General features: G+C 50.5%; 1 long non-coding RNA gene across 1 annotated transcript; it reads left to right on the top strand.

Moving 5' to 3' along the window:
• Positions 1-10,346: 10,346 nt before the first annotated feature.
• Positions 10,347-19,242, top strand: LOC139042644 (uncharacterized). The gene is made up of 4 exons (XR_011499600.1): positions 10,347-11,664; positions 15,444-15,603; positions 16,328-16,467; positions 16,681-19,242. It is a non-coding gene; the product is annotated as an uncharacterized lncRNA (long non-coding RNA).
• The last annotated feature ends 2,367 nt before the right edge of the window (positions 19,243-21,609 follow it).

The following is a 21,609-nucleotide window of genomic DNA, read 5'->3' as shown; positions in this document are numbered from 1 at the left end:
ACGTTTATATTTGCCTTGGCCTTCTGAGCTTCCCTTGCCTCTCCTTCATGCGCAGACCTACCGTGCTGCTTCTTCTCCACTTCAGAGAACAGCCGTGGGCGCTGTGCAGTGAATCCTGAGGGGAGTCACTGCCTTTCTCAGTGTCCCCCAGCAGTCAGACACAGCGGCCTTCCAGAGGGCCGAAAGGCCCGTAGTCGAGCCAGCTCTCGGATCAACTGGGGGACTATTGTCGTGGGGGCGTTGCTGAGCTGCCGTGTGTGAAATATGGTTAAAGCCGGGGACCGCGCAGCTGGGCCACTTCTCCAGAGCCCAGGAGAGATGGGCTGGGTACTGAAAGATTTGCTACGTGTGTCCATTGTATGTTGTCTTCTTATTACACAAAATAATAATAATAATGGTAATTATTATTATTATTATTATTATTATTATTAGAGGGTGGACGGAAACTTTGGAGGGGATGGGTCTGTTTATGGCACAGGTTTTGGTAATGGTTCACAGATGTCTACCTATTTCCACAGTCTTTAAATCATATACATTAAATATGTACAGCTCTTTTGGGTCATTCTTTCCTTCATCCCTCAAGAAAGTGGTTTCAGAAAATAATATTAAAGGCCCTCCCGTGACTACAGATGAGCGCTCCCTCTCAAATGTCTTTAGCTTTAGGACTGAAGGGAAGACTGCTTCTCCATGGTTAAAGGGGTAACGGCGTTGACTGCGTGTGGATTCTTTTGGGCCTTGGATTTTCCACTTATGTGGAGCCTTAGCATTGGCCGTGTGTAAGGATAACTTTTAGTTCACAGGGTGTTGACTTTCCTAGACTCACAGCAGTTCTCCAGAACCCATGAACTTCACCTGAAGGACTTCGACTCAGAGATGGGGCCTGTGACATCAGCTACTTCTCATGTGACCAGAAATTGATGTTGGGGTACTGTGACTTTGGCATTAGGTTGGACTTTGGGTTGTTTTCCTTGTTTACAACATGTGCTTTTGTGCTTACTCAAGAAATCTTTTGAAATACTGTACATGTGGAGACGTGTCCAGCTGTGTGTGTCCTGTCCGTGTATTCTACAGGGTGAGCGCCGAGGTCTCAGGCTGAGTAGCCTTTCCAGTAGGAGCCTTTTCTCGGAGACCTTCCCTCACCCTCTGTTTACTGTGTGACTGAGTTCCCTGGCCATACCAACTCGGTGTGATACTTTTCTGCTATCCTCATTGCTGTGTCTTTACAATGTGTTTGCTGCTTGTGTTTCTTGCATTTTAAAGAACCCTTGTGTTCTCCCAATAAAATTCACTTGTTTCAGAAGATTCCACTTGTCGATTGTTTTCTTCACAGTCAACACCCTCAGGTCAAGGGAGCTGCGGCTGTGCCATGTGCATCATCACTTGCACCGGGGCAGAGCTCTGTGCCATAGATCCTGAGGCATCAAGGACAGGGGCCTGGTGGCAGGGGAAGGGGCTCTCCAGGCCCTGATGGAAGTTCTCCCCTTTGTTAAGCTGGCCGCTGTGTTTAGAGACATACTCCCCTACAGGTTGTGGGTAATCTAATGCCTCCCCTTATGGGGTGATCCTTTGAGCCACTTCTTGAAGGCCATCAGCACAGATGTGGGGACTGTGGAGTAAGGGTGGGAGGTCTTCTGATAGGTCCAGGGGTAAGGCGGGGTAGGGTAGTCAGCATGCTTCTAGAGAAGGTCCGTTCAGAAGTGGTTGGGTCTTTGGGTCTGGTTCCCTTCCTGGGATTTCATACACGTCTTGGGCTGCAGGTGTCAGCAAGTGTTCTTGCCATCCAGTCTACAGGGACCCAAGCTGCAATGTCCCATTTGTAACGGGAGTTCATCGTTACGCAAAGTTCAAATCACTTCTCTTTGTCCTCACTGCAACTGAACCTTTATCGATATCCCTTTTCTTACCCTCTTTGGTGTCACCGAATGAGTCTCACGTTCGAATGTGACCATTTCCCCTTTTGGCCTTAGTTCAGGTTAGCGGGTATGACGCTACCAGAGACATTGGCTTTTCCTCTTTGCCAAAGACCAGCAAATCACATTGCTGCTCTGATGGCGAGGTTCCCGGTTGACACCAGGAGTTCATTTCCTCAGAGGGGGGGGTCCGGGTTGGTGAGGGCGGGGCCGTGGGCGGTAGCCAGCAACTGCGCAGTCTCTGCCCACAAAGTGTGTGGGCGCTCCAGCGCAGGCGCAGTAGGTACCCAAGGCAGTGGACGAGCGAGACGCGGGCGTGGCTCTAATGCCTGTTGGTGGAGGCCGGTCCAGAATCGCGGGAGGCGTGGCCAGAATCGGAGGGGAGGTGCTGAGGGTTTTCAGGAGGGGCCGTGGATGAGGACTGGGTCACAGGAGAAGACGTCAGGCCACTGGGCTCCATATGCATGGTGAAGGCGGGGGCTGCAGGGAGTGAAGAGGGGAGGATCCAAGTGCTCAGGCGCTGAGGCGTCCGCGTGGTGCCCCCCGTCCCTGTCCACCACCCACCTGTACTTCTGACATCCTCAGTCAACGTTGGCCTCCGGGTGCCCCTTCTGGGAGGTTTTGCGAACACATTTTCCTGCTCATTCATGCGTCTGTCAGCCCAAGTTTTTTGGCCCACAGGCCACAGATACTGCCTCCAAGATTATTGGGAAGGCCCCAAACATCAGCCCACATAATTCACAGCAGCACATTCAACGAAGAATGCACCATGGCCAGGGAACGTCAGGGGAGTTCAATGCTAAGAAATGTATTCACTCACTGCGTTCAGAGAGAGAAAGAGGATATCATGCAATCACCTCCATAGATGTTGAAAAGATGAAAATCAGAGGAGTTATTGTTTGACCAGAGGCGTTTGCTTTTAATCGATCGCCAACACCAGAAAATGGAGTTACCACTCTGATCCTTCCATCACTTTGTCTAACTTCATGTACCATTTAGTCAGGGCAATGACACTCACTTCAGTTTCTTAAGTCCTGTGTTTTTATGAGATAATGGTGCAGGTCAACCCCGTGGATTCCCACAACAGCTCGGCCCAAAGCCGATTTGGCACCTGTTGTTCCGCTTTAAAATACATAGTTGAATAATGACTTCAGAGTTGGAATTCACGAATTAATGTATCTTTCATGTATTGGCACATTTAAGGGAAACATTTGCGCTGAGTTTATAGGCTTCCTTTTGAAAATAAATAGAATTATTTAGTATTTGTTAAGGGTTTATTTACTAAGCCTTTGGTTGCTTTTTCTTATTCCCAAACTGCTGTTTCCTTGTCTCCCCCATCTCGACAAGTGGTAGTTCTTTCCTTCCTATTGTCCAAGCCAAACACCGTGGTGACCTCCTCAATGACCACGTTTCCTCACGGCCCACATTAGCTCCGTCAGCAAATCCTCGGCTCTACGTTCAACAGCAACCAGAATGTGCCCGGGTCATTGCACCTCCGCTGTCACTGCCCTTGTCTGAGCCTCCATTACCACTCTCCTGGATTATTCTAATGGCCCCGTCAGTAGTGTCTCTTCTTCCTCCTTGCTCTATGCAGTCAGATCTTGTACATATCTTTGGTTGAACATCTGTACACATTTGTGCGGGGTAAAGAACTTGGGGTTCCCATTGCTGGGTCACAAGGGATGCTTATGTTTCGCTTTGGTAGATGCTGCCCAGGGTTATTCCCCATACGGGGGGGAGGAATTTGCACTCCCTGCAGCGGTGCTGCTTCATTGTAAAGGCAAGGCAAGGCGAGGAATTGTGTGACGAAGGAAACCCGGCCACAACCCCGCCCCGTGAATGCACCACGTGGATTCCTTGTTGCACACTCCTTTTCAGTGGGGACATACCTGCTTTGTGTCATTGGAATGACAGAGTAGCTCCTAGAAAGTGTATGTGAGTAGATGCTGGTGGCAGACCATGAGTGGGATATGGCACTGCTGGTGAGCCCACAAGACAGAGGAGAAGAGCCCCTGTGGGCCAAGAAGAGCCAGGGCTGCCAATGGTGGGATGTGAGGGCAGGGCTGCCTGGGGTGGGATGTGAGGGCAGGGCTGCCTGGGGTGGGATGTGAGGGCAGGGCTGCCTGGGGTGGGATGTGAGGGCCGTGCCTCCTGTGCTGGGATGTGAGGGCAGGTCTACCTCTGGTGGGACGTAGGGGCAGGTCTGCCTCTGTTGGGATGTGCAGACAGGGCTGCCTCTGGTGGCATGTGAGGGCATGGCCTGGGCTGAGCACCATGGGTGCTCCTTCCTTCACCTCACCTCGGTCTACTCATGCGTGCCTTGATGCGACCGAATTCCAGGGAGGCAGGGAGCAGGCAGGGAGTAGGAGTTTACCCCCATCCTTCTCTTCCTAAGTCTTCCTCGCTGTGGTCCCTGCTCTCCCTGCTGGAACAGGGTGCTCCAGCCAGCCTTCGACTCGAGAAGTCTCCCGGTGGAGACAGGTGTCCGTCTCCTATACCTGCCCCCACACTGGCTGCCTGTGCCCTGGAGAAAGGGTATTAGGGTCAGAAGACACAAATGGAAGCTATTGGATCTCCCCTCGGACACACACTTGACTCATCTGCCACAGTTTGACCTCCCCGCCCTGCAACTCTGCTCTCTGCTGGTTAGAGGTTCTGGTCCCCTAGGAAGAAACCCATCCCGTATGGGAGGAAATATTGGTTCCACTATACTTGAAGCCGCTCTTAGCTGCTGGAGCCTCTCAAAACAGGTGCTTGTGGTGTTTACGCTATAGAATGAGGCCGAGGAGGAATACGGATGAGACTCAGGGGGTCCCCTCAGGTGGCTTCTTATCCTCCAGTCCTGAGTAGGTCCCGACAGAGTACTGCAACCCCAGAAAGGAGCACCAAGGACTCAGACCCCAGGAGTGAAGGACTGAGCCTCCCCAGAGGGTAAGGCAAAAGGACCGTGGAGTTGATGGAGAAGTCATAGCTAACAGGACCACCTCAGGGCTGTGTGCAGAAATGAGGACTGTACTCTCTACCTCTGTTCCCTGCTTATGCACGTCCTTTAGTTCAATTCTCTCAGCTCTACTTTAGCAATGTAAATAGCACGGAGCGGTGGTGCTGGTGAATTCAACATTTAGGTCGTGGAATTGTAGCATATCCACATTACGCTGGGATGATGACTGAGCAAGAGAAAGAGGAGACATCACTGGGAGAAGATTAACTGTAAACAGAGGCCCCATGACTTCAGCTCTGAGTATGACGGTGGAAGGTGTGTATATGCTGTCTCTGTCCGGTTACCTCTTGGTTTTATGTGGAGTGATCAAGTCATGGCAGGAGGGAGCATTTTTGGAATCGTATGAATGGAAGAAGGCTGTGTGGAAATGAAAGAGCAGCCGGTGATTATTGTCTATATTATTTTTCTGTCTACCTAACATCCCCTCCTTTGGGACCTGCCGAAAATCATGAGGCTTCACTACCCCAGACCACAGGAGTCGTTGAGGTAGAAACACAGCAGAGGGCCAGACATCAGCATCCAGTCAAGCCCCCGAGTATTGACATCCTGGCTTGTCGTGGAGCCTCCACCTTTTCAGACTTCAATACCTTGCCCTGAATCCTTCAGATTCTTTGGTTGAACCAAATGTGGCTTATGAACTTGGCCTCCGGGTTCCCAGGCAGTTTTCAGGAAGGATTTGAAGGGCAGCTCTTAGGTTTGCAGTAAAACTACCCAAACCGGGGACTTGTGGTCAGTCATGTCTCGAAGACAGAATGGATACCGGTCTCTGAGCACTCCCACCCCTACCCTGGGGACGAGGATTCTAGACAGAGGCTGCCTGCGTTGCTGGAGTGGGAAGCGGACGCCGGTAGTCATCAGGGTGCGAGCACCAGTTTGAGAGTGGAGGCAGTGAGGGAACTGTGTCCAGGGCAGGGGTCAAGGGTCACATCAGAGAGCCCAGGCTGTGGACCAGCCACAGGGAAGTGCAGGGCCCGGAAGCTGCCTCTGTGCCTGTAGAGTCGGAAGTCTGGTCCTATTGAGAGAGGACCTGGAGGAAAGGAAGGGGGAAATGATAGAGAAAGGTAGAAAAGGAATTCTGTTGATCTGGTGTCAGAGAGGAGCTCTGTCCCACGTGGTGCTCTCAGAGAACTACATCTTAGGAAAGCCTGAGGTAAAGGACGTGTCCTGTTGCACTCGGGGACTGTCAGCAGAGCTCCAGAGACAGCCCGTAACTGTCCAACGTAGCCTTCGGCAGACGTTGCCAGAGATACTCAGCTCGTGAGAGTGGGTCACGGAGGAGAACAGGCCATCAGTCCGAGGATGCTGGACTTTCGCTGCCTGTCTCCTTCTTCTGGCTGTGGGACGGGAGAAACAGCCCTGCCGTGAATCGGGGGAAAGGATTTGAAAAGTGAAAGACAAACCCAACGGCCTGTGCTCCTTGCAAGTGAAAATTTTTAACTGGACCTGTTGAGAAATATGCATGATTGATCTTGCTCTGTTAAGGGGTATACCCCAGCGTGTGCTGAGGAGAAAGTCGTATTTATTAGTGACATCTCCCCATTGAGTCCCGCTTGCTTTATTGGAGCCCCTGTGATAAGGAATGCTTTGATGTTTCGTTCCTGCTTCTCCTTCTGGTTAGAATTCACGTCCGCTCTAGGTGCCTCTGAGCTCCGCCTGAGCCTCCGTGAGTGTGTGCCAAGCAAGAACTTGGGAGGATCGACTGAGGTTGCAGAAATGGACTGCCCAGCCCTGCTTTCCCCAAATTCCAGCCCCCGTCGCGCCCACTTAGAGAGGGAATTTTACACGAAAATTTCAAAGGCGGCCTCACTCTTCAAGTAATAAAGATACGACTGAAAACGAATCATGACAGTGAATGTCTGGTATCAGTGGGCAGGATGATATGGTTTGCAGTATTTCGTCACTCGGGCACTATGCTTCTCTGTGCCTGGCTCCTCTCCTGCAACTCGGAGGTGATAACGGTCCGCATCTCTGAGTTGCTGTGAGGATCACGTGAAATGATGTGTAGAAAGTGCTTAGGCCCCGGCCTGGCTTTTCGTCACAGTGCAATCACGTTCCCAGGTATCACTATGTCTCTACAACCAGGTGGAGTGAGTGCACGTGTGCACTCAGTCTCTCTCTCTCTCTCTCTCTCTCTCTGTCTCTGGTTCAATCGCTCGAGCTGGTGGTGAGGGGGCTTGACATCTATTAAATTCATTCCACCCGGGTAAATTATTTCTCCTTATTTTTAATGGCCACATAGTGTTCTAGTCTATCAATGTACGTTTTTTCTTCAGCCAAGCTCCTAGCGTTGGACATTTAGTTTATTTCCGCTGTCTTGCTGTTATGACCAACACTAAAATGTGGGACCCTTGGATGATCACCATGGGGTATTTGTTGAGTGTTTCAGTTTTGAAAAGTTAATCACAATCTTTGTTTTGTTTTCACCTTATTGCTCACGCAAAGTTCCCTAGAGTTAGGAAGATCTGGGCTACCTGCAGATTACTGGCCATTTTTACTTTTAAAGCATTTCCTTATGGTCTATGATTTGCTTAGAAAGTACGGAAATCATATCTCGTGATACCTCAGGAACATTTTAGGACCTACATACACTATTAGACAGATAGGAAGGCAGAAGCCATCTGGCCTCATGTGCCACTCCCTAAAGTCCCCTCCCCCAATTTCCTTCTAATTCGAATTCCTTTTTCGTAAGCTTTAATTTTGATCAAAGGAATACACGCATAGATAGTTTTTAAAAGATCAAGTAGTACACAAGGGCTTGTAGTGAAAGCAGTGAATTCCTGCCCCTCCTCTGCTCTCTCGGTTCCCCATCCCAGAGGCCAAAACTACACATGTCTTTTGAGCGGTTGCCTCCATTTTTCTCAATCATATGCTTTTATGAGTACTTCTTGACTTGTGACAGGAGGCATTTTCTGCTGCCTTCCTGCTGTCCCCTTGGCTCTCCACCCCCCTTGATACACTGTGCCTTTTCTCACTTGGGGGGACCGCCATCCATCCAGGCAGCAGCTCCATCAAACTGGCAGTAGCCCCTGACTCCTTGACTGCCCGTCCTTCACATGGCTGCCACTGCACCTGCACCGCACGCCCTGTTGGCCCGTGTTTCCATTTAATCTTCACGGCACCTGGAGGAGCTCCAGCACTCCTTCACCCCCACCTCGACTCTAACAGCCTCCTTATGACTATATTGCCTCCCTTTTTCAGATGACTCTGTTTGGATCCACTCTGCACACTGACACCCAAATGATACATTTCTAAAGCAAATGGAATCTGTTACTCAAGGCCTTAAATTCTTAATGAAGCCTTCCACATCCCACCCAGGGTTGTGTGCTCTGCACTGCCTTTCCCCTCATCTTACATCCTGAACTCCCTTCTCCAATCAGACCACGATGTGCATTCTACCCTGAGGAGGCCATGTTGTTTCCGACCCCTGCTCCCGTGCACCTGCTCCTCCCTGGACCTTGAAACAGCCTCCTCTCTCTCCTGTGTAGCACGTCAACTCTGGGGCAGGACACGGTTCAGCCTGGTGCTTCGTCTCCTGACAGACTGGCCCGAGGGACGCAACCAAATCTCCCAGAACCGTTTGCCAATTTCTCTATCAGAACACCACTGACATTGAGTCTTCTGGCAAAACCAGTCAGCAGACAAGGGAGTTTGTGAATTCCTCCAGCGGGAGTATATCTGGAGATCTGCCAGTGAAAACCACTATTTCACTATCTACATGTGTACTTACAGAATACCCCTACATACCATGCTACATAAAGAGCTATCTGATCTTATTCTATAGGAGAAATTTGTGGTAACTTTGGAGAGGAGAGATGATATATGTATACACATATGTGTGCATATATATCTAAACACTTAGGACGATTAGATTTATCAATTAGCATGCAGAAATGGCCATACATGAAAGTGATAAAGATGTGGAACTAACAATGGGAGAATTAGAAAGTGCCTGGAAGATGTGAACCTGGAACCTGGAAGGTGCTTTCCGTGGTCATTAGAAAATGCAGAGTCATACGAGCTGCTTTAGTGGGGGAATGGCGCAGGTAAGAGTGCAGGTTTGCTTTGAAACATGAAGGATGATGATAACAAAATGACAACTATAGTTAGGTGAGAGCTTGGTATGTACCAGGCACCAAGAAAGGGCTTTGCATTAACTCAACGCATCTTAGAACAGCCCAGTGAGACGGTTCTTATTGGCTCACTGCTTTAACTCATGAAGAAATAGAGGCACAATAATCATGTCACGTTACCCATCTGATGAGAGGAAGAGCTGGTGTATGAATCCAGGGAGCAAAGGTGCAGCCCGCATACAGATCCAGTAGCCAAAATGAGTAGTCGGTGAGTAGCGAATGCCGAATCTTCCCAGACAGGCAGGAGCCCAGGGCATTGGCCTGGGATGAAGTGTGAGTGGGACTGGAAAGATTGGTGGCATAAAAATCAAGAGGGCATGGGTGATCCGAGAAGCAGGACCTGTGTGGTATTGGCCATCCTGTGGCAAGCACTGAGAGAGCCCAGCATGTGTCCATCCACAGAACCAGTCACAGAGATAAGCCTTAGTGCCAGGTGTTGAGAGAGCTGGCAGATCCTGGAGACAGGAGTCACATCAGGAGCTGGAGTTTCCCCTCTCTTCCCTCCACATGGCTTCAGTGATGGCTGAGAAAGCCTGCCACAGCTCTCCTGCCCTCTGGAGCTTCCTCAGAGTGTGATCCACGATCCCAGCTCTGGAAGAGGTCAGCTATCAGCTTTCTGTGCGCTGACAAACGACCAGCTTGACTCTAGCGGATAAGACCCCCATCGCGGCCAGTGGCTGTGTTCTGAGCACTGCCCAGATATCTGGCCATCTGTTTCTGGTGTGTCCTTTCCTCATCCACAGTTTGGAACTCATGTTAACTTTTTGGATTTTGCCCTTTCTTCAGAGATCTACTTGAGGACTGGGAAGCCCTCTCTAACAGCAGCAGCGGATGCGAAATTCAAGGTATATTAGTCAGAGATATGCAGAGGAACAGCAAGAATAGGAGTATGATAAGTTATGGGAAAGGAGACTTGTTATGAGGATTTTGGTCACGCATCTGTGGAGGCTGAGAAGTCCCAGAGTCTCTCGTGTGCCAGCGGGAAACCCAGGAAAGCTGGCGGCATAGTTTAGTCCCGGTCTGAAGGCCAGAGAAGCAGGGGAGCCGATGGGATCAATCCCAGGCCAAGGGCAGGAGAAGATGAGATGAGATGTTCCACCTCGAGCAGTGAGGCGGGCAAAAAGGAGGCATGTCTGCCTTCGTCCACCTTTTGTTGTATTCAGGCCTCAATGGATTGGATAATGCCCACGCACCTGGGGAGGGCAATCTTCCTTACTGCGGCCACCTCCTCAAATGCCAACCTCCTCCCGCAACACCCTCCCAGACACAAGCAGAAGCCGTGTTTAATCTGAGCATCCCGTGGCCAGTCAAGGTCACATAGAAAAGCCACCACTGTGGTGGGTAGGGCAACACCGTGGACTATGGCATGACACTGTTCCCACACCTTCGCCGCCTCCCCACCCCCACCACGCCGAAAATGACTTTTTCTGTGGGCAGGATAGGGTTCGCGTTATTGTGTCCTTCCCAGAGGCACTGTCCACTCTGAGCGTGCAGTCCATCGAGCCTCATCCCGTGGCTATGTGGTCCACCAACCAAGGGAGAGTGCAGGTGAGTTGATCATTCAAGGTAGTCAGTGCTAGCGGGGCCGCGCCCCTCTTTTCGTCCAACTCTCAAATTGAGAGCAGCTGCAAAAATTCCTCAGCAGATGGCCTCCTGAAAAGAAAGGGGTTTCCACTCTCACCTTCATAATCAGGAAGCTTAGTGACCTGGCAGCAGAGAAATGAAGTGCCCTTAACTTTCATCCTACAGCGACACAAGAAAGAACTCTGCTTGGGGTTGGGAGTGGGAACGTGAAACCAGAGGAGGACTCAGAGAGGTAGTGCCTTATGCCTGGGCCTTGGCGAGTGGGCAAGAGTTCCAGAGGTAGAAAGGTAGGAAAGGATATGAAAATCCTGAAAGGGGTGGTTGGGAGTTGTTTGAATTCACTGATGGGACCAATCCTGGGAGGCTGCTATGAGTCACTCTGTTGCTGGTTTTTCCCTGCTCTTCCCAAACGTGTGCAACAGTAACCGTCTTGCCAAGATTGCGAGTGCCAACTTGGGGTCCTTCACACTGTGCCCAGCAAGTACTCCGCGATCCCAGAGATGGCAGGATTCCCCTGAATCGCCGCTCGGAGGTTTCTTCATGTCCATGTCGAAGAGCAAAGGGAAATTCACATCGACCGCTGGGGATGGGAGGAGTGAAGCATGGAAGGCTTCCTGGAAGAGGATGGCACGGAGCTAGGCTTGAAGAGCCTGAGTGATCAAGATTTCCAAAGTCTGAGAAGACGGGAAACTAAGGAAAAGATACGTGAAAAGCCTCGAAGCAGAGCTAGGCGTTGAGGGATGGACATAGAAGAAGAAAGAAAGAACAAGAAGAGCCAAGATTTCAGTCAATAAGCAGAGCCTTGGGACATGAGCGGGGTTTGCGCTCTTGGAGCTGGAGCGAGTGGCCAGTCTCCCTGTCAATCGTCGCAGACCCGCCAATGACGACGTGTGAAGGCGGGGCCAAAGGAACGCTGTCCAGGGAAGCGAAACGCTTGACCGGGCTCTTTAAAATGTGGATTGTGCAGCGCGGCTTCCGTGGACCGTTTCCCTCCAGGATGGGGGAACATGGCGGCTCCGTCTCCTGCTGTCCCCAAAGTGTAAGTTCCCTTGACTTCCTACTTGGCTGTCTGTCGGGTGATTGGAGGGAAGCGGGGGGACGGTGTGTGCTCAGCTCCTCTGACAGGCAGTGTGCCCCGGGCGGGCTTCTGGGTGGACGGCAGAGAAGGCCCCTTAGCGGCGTCCGGGCCCCCGGTGGAGCTTGCGGCACAACCTGATGGAAGGCTCAGCTCGTCTGCTCGTGGCGATGTGGGCCTTGACCCCCCTGTTGGTGGTCTTCAGGACTGGAGGTGTCTGCAGCTTGGAGAGGAGGAAGGGGCTGGGGCGGAGGGCCGAGTGGCCGTGGGTCCAGGACGGGCCGTGGCCGTTGGCGGCCAGGGAGCGGGTGTGGCCTTTGGTTGTCCAGTGTCGCGGGCTGGAGGCTGGCCCCGGGTCTTTGTGGAAATCTGGGTCCTGTCCGTTTCCGTGAGCCCTTTCGTCAGGGTCGGGATCTCGGTGATTTTCGACTCGGACAGAGGGAGGTGACGCGCTCAGGGAGCGTGTGTGCGAGGGTGACAGCTGGTGGCCCATGGCCGCCTGTGAGCGCAGACTTGGGTTTCCCTGCCCAGCGTGAGTGCGCGTTTCCTTTCATTGGTTGCTCCCATTTCGGGATGCTCTTCTTCCCGTGCGGCTGAAAAAGAACGACACCCTGATAACGTCGGGGGAAAGAGTGAACAGCCGGCCTGCTCAGCTCGGGCTTGGCTTGTTCCCTGACCCCGCGAGTCCCCTTCAGTCAGCACTGCACGCTGTTTTACGTATTTCTGCAAAGCCCTTCTGGACCTAATGTCATCGCGCTGAGTGGAGAGTGGCCCAGACGCTGTCAGTGTGTTTGCATGCAAAGTGTAGTGTTCCCTACGCTTTTCCAGTGTGAAACCCAGCGGTGTGATGGGCGAGCCCTTGTTGCTTCGAGTCCCTGAGGGGCATCACGGCCCCGGGGCTTCTATTGCTGGTTTCATTCTGTAATCTCGTCCGTCCGTAGCGCGGGGTGTTTTTGTCTTCCTCGTGATTTTGCGGCCATTTGCATGTGTTTCATGTGGATTTCAGCTGGGTTTCCTAAGCATTCTTCAAACGATAGTCTCTTCCGTGTGCCCTTTGGGAAGTGATTTGTGCGGCTGAGCACCAGAAGTGTTCCAGTCTGTGTGAAGGCCCCTTAGCCACTCTTGTCAGCCAGGACTGGACCCTGCTGGGCACTGAATTTTGCATGCCCTTCCTCATGCGTTTAATGAGGAGGTCCTGGCCCTCCCCCATAAACGTCCTTTAAACGGTTTCGGGGAAATTTTAATTTACAGAGCTGGAATGTACCCTCTGATAGAGTGTCGTAAGTTTATAATAGAATTGCGTGTTTGACCTGATTTATATTGTTCTATTCTGGTGTTTCTCCGTCTTCCTAACTTTTCTTAAAAACTCAACGTTCTGAGGTCCTCTCCACGTACAGGGCCGAACTTTCAGTTGGCTGAGTCCTTGTTGTTTTACGACAGCGAATGCTCTTAACCGTATGTTGACGTGCGTCCCTGGCCCGGGGTGGGATTGTGTTTTACGGAACAATGGCGTTTGGGGTCATTTTATTCTGTTAAAGGAACGTCCTGATCCTTTTCGTAAGCTTCGTGTTAAAGTTTTTCATGTCACCTTCGACTGACAAATGAGGACACGATGGTCCTAATTGTGTCTGTGCGTTTTGCTTTACGACACTTAGCGGCTTCAAGCGGTCCGCTAACCTAATCTTGCATTTTATTTACTGTTAAGGGTTTTTCATACCATTAAAGTTTTGAAATTTTAGCCTTTAGGTTTCTTATTTCATAGCTCTAATAAAAATTAAGAAAGGTTTGTTTTCAATGTTAAAAATTCACACGTTGTCGATCTGGCTGAGCGGTGCTGTTTTACGACACTGAATTCCCGGAAGTGCGCCTCACTGGTCAACACTGGAAGTCATTTGGGTTCTTCGGGGACTTCATTTCCAGCAATCATTGTGTGTTGCGTGTCGCGTTATTCGATTGGGTTCTGTCCTGAGTCTTTTCATGCGTTTCCTGCTAAAATCGTGGGGCATTTTCCACTTACAGAGGTGGAAATTCACCTCCAGAATGAGTGCTGTTAAGAGGGAATGGCCCTTGCAGGTCATCGGGCATGCTTTTGTCTATTACTGGAGGGCAATAATTGTGCATTTATTCCGTTGTCATTTCTTTAAATGTTGGCCTGGTTCCTCCTTCCCTCGTGTTGTCGCAGAGAAGAAACGTTTTGTGTAGTTTCTGTGTCCAGAAAAGCAGGATAGGCCAATTCATGTCCTGACCGGTCTGCCCCAGGACCACTGCTATCCCATCTGTTTGAGGTCCTGGGCCAGACTGCGAGTACCATTGCCCCACCCCCACGTCAAAGGGTGCTGTCCTTGCCTCTTTGCACACAAGTGCTGACTGTGCCTTAGTGGCTCAAAGTGCTACAATGTCGCGTTAAGAAATCGACAGTGCCCGTGTGTTTATCCTCATGCCTCCATCCTGCGACATCCACTGTGTATTCAAGGGGAGAATTAAATTAAAGGAACATTGTTGTTTTCCTCAAAATCCTGAGGACACTATTGCCTGGCAGTAACCTCAGAATTGTCAAGGAAAACAACTACTTCCTCTACGTAATGGTGATGGTTGAGTTGGCTTATGAGCCTTCTTGCAGGTTGATTCTTGATACTGACTTGAATTATGTATGTTAGCTCATGTAGAGATGATTTAATGACTTGAATATTGGTGGGGCATTGGTGTTCTCTAAATCCACCTTGATCACATTTAGAAATGGGACAGATGTATTGCTGGTATTTGCTTTACTGGTTGTATTGCTGGTCTTCCTTTATCTGTGCGGTTGGTACTGACAGGAATACCAATTTCCGGAATTGGGACACTCACTCACCTCGCCGGTGAGTCCTGCCTTTTCAGGCAGAGCCCCAGACCTGGATCAATACCTACGTGTGGAATGAAGGTGCTTTTAATCCGTGCCCATTGCCCATAGTACAGTAGGACGTATTGCAAATTAAGAGCAAATTCCCCAATCTGTGTATTTCCAGATGTCCAGTTTTTTCTGTTGTTTTGTCCTCAAAGACCTATGTTCGATATCGGATGGTAGTAACGTTATGTACTATATGAAATTCTTCATGAAATTGTTCTGAATTCAGTTAGCTCATGCCTAGTTTTAGCAGTCTTTGAACTTAATCTTTTACCAATTACTGAGACCAATATAACGACCCAGTTGTCTAATGTGCATCTCATGGTCTATTAAGTAGAAGACAGAACCCATGTGAATGAATTGTTACCCGTAATCTTGCGTGGCATGTAAGTGTCAGTAATTGGGAACACAGCGAGAGCAGGCACACATTCCAAAGGTTTGTTCCCATCCTTTTATGTGTGAGTCAGTTCCCTTATTACTGAAGAGAAAAAATGGAGTTGGGAGACCCCTCCCCCCCGCCCACCCCCCCCCCACCCCCGGCTTCTAGCAAGTCACTGGTCACACGTGTCAACATAATGTTGAGTGAATCCCATCCGTGTTTGAGTAAAGCGGGATGAACCCTGGTTCACTTGAAGGGGCAATGAGGCCTCTAAAGCAGTGGCCTTATCTTGTGGTTTGACTCATGGAGCGCCTGTCTCACAGTGTCTTTCACTCTTTTGGCCTACCTCACACAAGGTGCGTGAGTGGGTCCTCTGGCCTCACCGACCATTTTCAGAAATTTCTCAGGATAAGGGAAAGAACAAGTTCGCCTGAGCCTCTTGACTTATATGAGTTGGCAAGTAAACTGTTTTTCCTGCAGTTGTGCTGGGCTGTCCACCCAAAGTCAAGTCTCCTTGCAGATTTCTACCATCACCATCCCCTTCAGGACCTGTGATGGCAAAGTCCAGTCCAGGTCATCCTGTGGGCCTGTACGGAGAAGAGAGTGGAACTGGAACCAACAGTCAAGAGCAGGCAGACAAGTAAGTGCCATCTCGTGTGATCGGAGGCCACAGGTGTTGGGAGGAGGGTAGCACTGATCTCCTGTTAGCTGTAGCGCTATTTCAGATGGTGTGGAAATCCCTTCCCTGAGTGTCTAAGAGGGGAATTTCCGGGAACGTCGGGGGCACTCCCTGGGCACTGCTTATGAACCCCATGGCTGAGATGCTAGGTCTACCACCAATTCTTGACTAGTCAGTGGCATCTTTTTCCAGTCCCTATTGGTGTTCCTCTGTTTCCTGTGGGTGCCACTGTTACAGCCACCTTGACTTTATTAGACTGTCAGATTTCAAAAAGAACCGATGTTGACATTTTCACGTCAAGGTTTTGATCTGTCTTATCCTTTGGAAAACCTTTGCCAGCCCAGGCAGAAGCAGGATGGACTAGATGGGACGGTCAAACACAACCTTCAGGAATCCAAAGATTGTGGGAGATTGCTCATGTGCTTTTTATCTCGGGTGTGAGATCGTGGATTTGGATGTAATTTAAGACCGGGTCTAAGTGGGAAACGGGGGAGAAGGTGAGACCCGTCCACCACGTGGGTGCCAGACAATGGCAATCTGCCAGTCTACCCCGGTTGTGGGTAGGTGAGCATTTATGTAGCAGTGGCCCTGCAGGCATAGTCTAGCAATTGAAGTAATGAATAGGTCCGTACTTGTTCACGCGCTTACCCCTCCGTACATTGTTGGCCACTTTGTTGCCTAGCAGATGTTGCTGAGACCAGACGTTGTGTTTCGTGGACAATAGAGTTCTGGTATCTGAGTGAGAAAGACCCTTGGCCCTCTCTAGCTCTCATATTTGAGCTTGAGTTTCCACAGATGGAGACGGGGAGCACACCTTGCTATCAGGTATGTTGTGAGAATCAAGTGTGATGATCCTTGTAAGTGCTCGGCATGCAGCGGGTCCTGAAGGAAGTAGCTGAGCACTTCCAGAATCCATAGATTAGAGCAGACCCTTGTGGCTTGGTTGAGGTCCTCTCCCTCCCTGTGAGCCCCCGCTTCCACTTCAGTTCTTGAGACCTTTGCCATCATTTCAACGAAATGTTTTGTTTCCTTTCACAGGACCAGCAAATTTCCTCAGCGATTGCTTCAATCTCTCTAGAAACCAACTTCTCTACTTCTCCTGTGATGCCAGGGGAAAGCCGGGCAATTCGGACTTTGCCTTCTCTGAGCTGCAGTCTTTCTGGCCAACGTGGACACCTTTCGTCAAAGCTGACGTGGCTCAGCACCAAGTTCAGGCTGGAGGCTTCTTGTTCACTGGCAGTGCCACCAAGATCTCCTCTGTTCCCTGTCTGTATAAAGTCACTTGTTTTCTGGGGGGTGGTTAATTTGTTGAAACTTAAGTGAAGAGTTTGGGTAATTGGGAGGGAGTTCTTGATACAAATCTGCACTAGGTAAGGTGCGTTCCAAGACGCTTCTGCCCTTTAGTCTCATGGATGGCTCTGGTTCCCGGTTCCTCTATTGCTTTATTGGCACAGGTTTCATCCAGAAGGTCGCATCACAGAAGCTGAAGTTCACTCACCAAGGGTGAAAACAATCCACATTTCTTTGTGAGTAGAGACTAAAGTATGTGGCCTTTATGCAGCCCACTGACACTTCAAAGTCATTATTGATCCTTCTGATTGGTTGGATCACATAAGATTTGCAGAAGATAGGGGTCATTATGTTGTCTGCCCAGTGAAAACCTGAGACCTGAGATACTTAGAAATACCTGTGCTCAAGCCCATGTTCCTTCACCAAGTGACATGACGGTGACCATCACTGGCCTGGTTGCTAGTCAAAAACTCAACTTGTGAAACTTAACCGTAACTGCGATGCCTTCTTCCCCTTCCACATACACTAGGGCCCACTGCCCAGGACATTCATTTGAGGTCACTTCACGGCGGGAGGGGTGCGAAAGACCTAGATGAATGGTTTCAGGGTCAATCTGCTGAGTATTGGCACTTAAAAACAAGTGACGGCTTTGAGGATTCCAAAAGAGTGACTCTAATTGATGACATTCTCAAAATCAAGACTCTCGGGGAAAGAGAAGCTGACCCTCCTCAGACTGTAAGGTGGGATCGGGTTCTCTCCCAGGAGTTCGTTCTGAGGCGAGCCATGTCACTCACCCAGTGAGACATGTACTCATGAATGTCTGCTCACTCCTGGGAATGTTAATGTGCTGTAGCTTTTGGTGTGAAGCATTCCATGTCAAAGTCGCGTTTGGCGTATGTATTTTTTCATTCCTCTTGTTGCTGTGGGGGTTGGAAAGAGAAGGGATTATATTGGACCCCTTAAGGGTAGGCTCCTGAAATGGAGTGTATTCCTTGTTCTACTGGTTCCCTGTTCTGTGCAAAATGGCTATGGCGGAATAATATTCCATTGTATGTATGTACCACATTTTCTTTACCCACTGATCTGTTGATGGACACTGAGCCTGTTCCGTGTGTCGGCTGTTGTGAAGAGCGCGCCATTGAACACCGGGGTGCAGACACGGCTTTGAGACAGTGATTTCGTTTCCGTTGGCTGTACACCCAGGGGTGGGATTGCCGGATCATGGGGTGGCTCTCCTTTTACTTCTTGAGGAACTTGCATACTGTTTTCCATTGTGGCTGAAGCAGTTTACATGGGGGAACACTTCTTGAACTAAAGAGATTTCATGACTGGTTCTCCAGCCACTTCTGATTGTCTGTTCTCTTGAGGAGAAGAATGATGGAGGTTGGAGGCTCACGTGGGGAAGGGGGTTCTGTGATCAGGAAAGATGGAAGGACTAACTCCTTGCTTCCGGTGCTTGAAGCCTAGAGCTGGGAAGGGGGCTGGACAGAGTGTCCTCTGTAGAGCTGCTCTCAGAGCAGGAGGACAAAGCAGAGAGGAGGATATGCTCCCTCAGTGTCAAAGGCGTGTTGGCCTTTGTATGTTCCAGAGTGCCTCCTGCCCGCTTGCCCATCACTGGCACTACCAGGGATCAGCATGGCTGGAGGATAAAAGATAACAATGCAGATGGTTGAGTGTGACATGAGAACATACGGCCCTCTGGCCAAGATGAAATTTTGATGATGGGGACTGTTGCTGACTTGTGCAATAGGAGTATTTTGGACTTTGCTGCTGAGGAATGCTTTGCTGTTTCTGCCTGATTCTGTGCACTGACTTAGCCTGTGAATAATGGCTCGAGGAACATTGGCTCTTTGCCCTCCTACGTTGTTGTGTAGAACATTAACATGAGGGAGTCTTCTGAGAGAGAACTGCTGTTGTCTCTGGGGAATAATCGCTCTTGGTTGAGGTGCCCAGTCACTCTTTCGTATTGTTGACGAGCTGTGTCCCCGTGGAGAGAATGATGAAAGCGAGCTGCTCTTGCTGCTGTTATATTTCCACAAACCAAGCAGACACTTCTTCCTTCCACCATCACATGACTCAATTGCCTTTTTCAAGTCCCTCAAAAAGCGCGTGCCGGCAATGGCCGAACGTGGGGTGTGGGAAATTCTGGGTCCCTGGGGAGAAATTGGCCGTGGCCCGCGGTCAGGCTTGCGTGCTCTGACATGAAGGTGCTGAACAGAATGTTGTCCACCATGCAGGGCGATGGCATCTTAGGAGTCATTAGGGATGCTGAATTTCTGGATGGGAGTTGGGCTGGAGCTTTAGCCAAGCGTTTCCATGTGAGCTGTCGGCACTCTTCCGCTGAGTACACTCTGCACATTGGTAGGAAGAGGAGAGTCACTGGGCCCTGTCCATGAACAGTAGATGAGGCCGTGGACATTTAGATCCTCATGGATGTGCGCAGATGAGCCTGGATATCCAGGAATGTGCCTGGTGAGCTCTCCAGGCTGGAGGATTTTGCCCACCTATTCTTCATTGCTGAATAGGACAGCATGTAGTCAGTGGCTCTGGTTGTCCCTTCCCCTGTTTCTGTGAGAAGGTTTTGCTGCTTGGTGGTCTGCCCCTCTGCCCTTCTGGTCCTCTCACAGGGGTGGTGATGTTGCCTCGAGGGGACCTTGTCTGCACTCTCAGGGAAGTGGGTGCTGTCCACAACGGTGAGGGGCGTTGGCACAGTGTTGGGTGCTGCAGCTATGGAGGGGCAAGAGGGTGAGGACAGTCGCAATCAGAGGAGAGGAGACCCCCTCTGTTTTTCCTATTTCAGGCTTTTGATTTCTCCCCATTGGTGAAGTCTGGGGCTGGCACAGAAGTACCTAGCGGAGATATGATGACACTCTGAGGGTAGGAGGAAAACTTGAGAGTGTGGAGGACAAGGGACTTTGGTGCGACAGTCGTGAAGGGCATGGTGGGCGCATGGCTGTGTCTCGTGTCCCCTATGTGCCTTCTCCCACACCACCTTAGGGTCAGCATAGCGGTGGGACAGGAGGTCACAGTGGGCACTGATGGACATGCTGTGAGAAAATATGGCTCCCTTGTCAAGTTAAGACGTTTATTCTGCCAACAGGGTTTTACTTTCCATCTTCCCAGGGAACTGAGTGTTTGTCTGCAGGTGGAGTCAGAGGGTTGATCTCTGTGTGTTGTGACACACAGCAGGTGGCATGACACTTGGTAGGAGGAGAGGACTCAGATGGTTGTCTCTGGTGAATAATCGCTCTTGGTTGAGGTGCCCAGTCACTCTTTCGTATTGTTGAGCTGTGTCCCCATGGAGAGAATGATGAAAGCGAGCCGCTGTTGTTGCTGTGATATTTCCACGGACCACGCAGACACTTCTTCCTTCCACCATCACATGACTCAATTGCCTTTTTTAAGTCCCCCAAAAAGCGCATTCCGGCAATGGCCGAACGTGGGGTGTGGGAAATTCTGGGTCCCTGGGGAGAAATTGGCCATGGGCCGCGGTCAGGCTTGCGTGCTCTGACATGAAGGTGCTGAACAGAATGTCGTCCACCATGCAGGGCGATGGCATCTTAGGAGTCATTAGGGATGCTGAATTTCTGGATGGGAGTTGGGCTGGAGCTTTAGCCAAGCGTTTCCATGTGAGCTGTCGGCACTCTTCCGCTGAGTACACTCTGCACATTGGTAGGAAGAGGAGAGTCACTGGGCCCTGTCCATGAACAGTAGATGAGGCCGTGGACATTTAGATCCTCATGGATGTGCGCAGATGAGCCTGGATATCCAGGAATGTGCCTGGTGAGCTCTCCAGGCTGCAGGATTTTGCCCACCTATTCTTCATTGCTGAATAGGACAGCATGTAGTCAGTGGCTCTGGTTGTCCCTTCCCCTGTTTCTGTGAGAAGGTTTTGCTGCTTGGTGGTCTGCCCCTCTGCCCTTCTGGTCCTCTCACAGGGGTGGTGATGTTGCCTCGAGGGGACCTTGTCTGCACTCTCAGGGAAGTGGGTGCTGTCCACAACGGTGAGGGGCGTCGGCACAGTGTTGGGTGCTGCAGCTATGGAGGGGCAAGAGGGTGAGGACAGTCGCAATCAGAGGAGAGGAGACCCCCTCTGTTTTTCCTATTTCAGGCTTTTGATTTCTCCCCATTGGTGAAGTCTGGGGCTGGCACAGAAGTACCTAGCGGAGATATGATGACACTCTGAGGGTAGGAGGAAAACTTGAGAGTGTGGAGGACAAGGGACTTTGGTGCGACAGTCGTGAAGGGCATGGTGGGCGCATGGCTGTGTCTCGTGTCCCCTATGTGCCTTCTCCCACACCACCTTAGGGTCAGCATAGCGGTGGGACAGGAGGTCACAGTGGGCACTGATGGACATGCTGTGAGAAAATATGGCTCCCTTGTCAAGTTAAGACGTTTATTCTGCCAACAGGGTTTTACTTTCCATCTTCCCAGGGAACTGAGTGTTTGTCTGCAGGTGGAGTCAGAGGGTTGATCTCTGTGTGTTGTGACACACAGCAGGTGGCATGACACTTGGTAGGAGGAGAGGACTCAGATGGTTGTCTCTGGTGAATAATCGCTCTTGGTTGAGGTGCCCAGTCACTCTTTCGTATTGTTGAGCTGTGTCCCCATGGAGAGAATGATGAAAGCGAGCCGCTGTTGTTGCTGTGATATTTCCACGGACCACGCAGACACTTC

This window comes from Equus asinus, chromosome X (assembly GCF_041296235.1).
Source record: "Equus asinus isolate D_3611 breed Donkey chromosome X, EquAss-T2T_v2, whole genome shotgun sequence".
In the NCBI taxonomy this organism is placed as follows: domain Eukaryota; kingdom Metazoa; phylum Chordata; class Mammalia; order Perissodactyla; family Equidae; genus Equus; species Equus asinus.
This window is presented reverse-complemented; position numbering and strand designations above follow the sequence as displayed.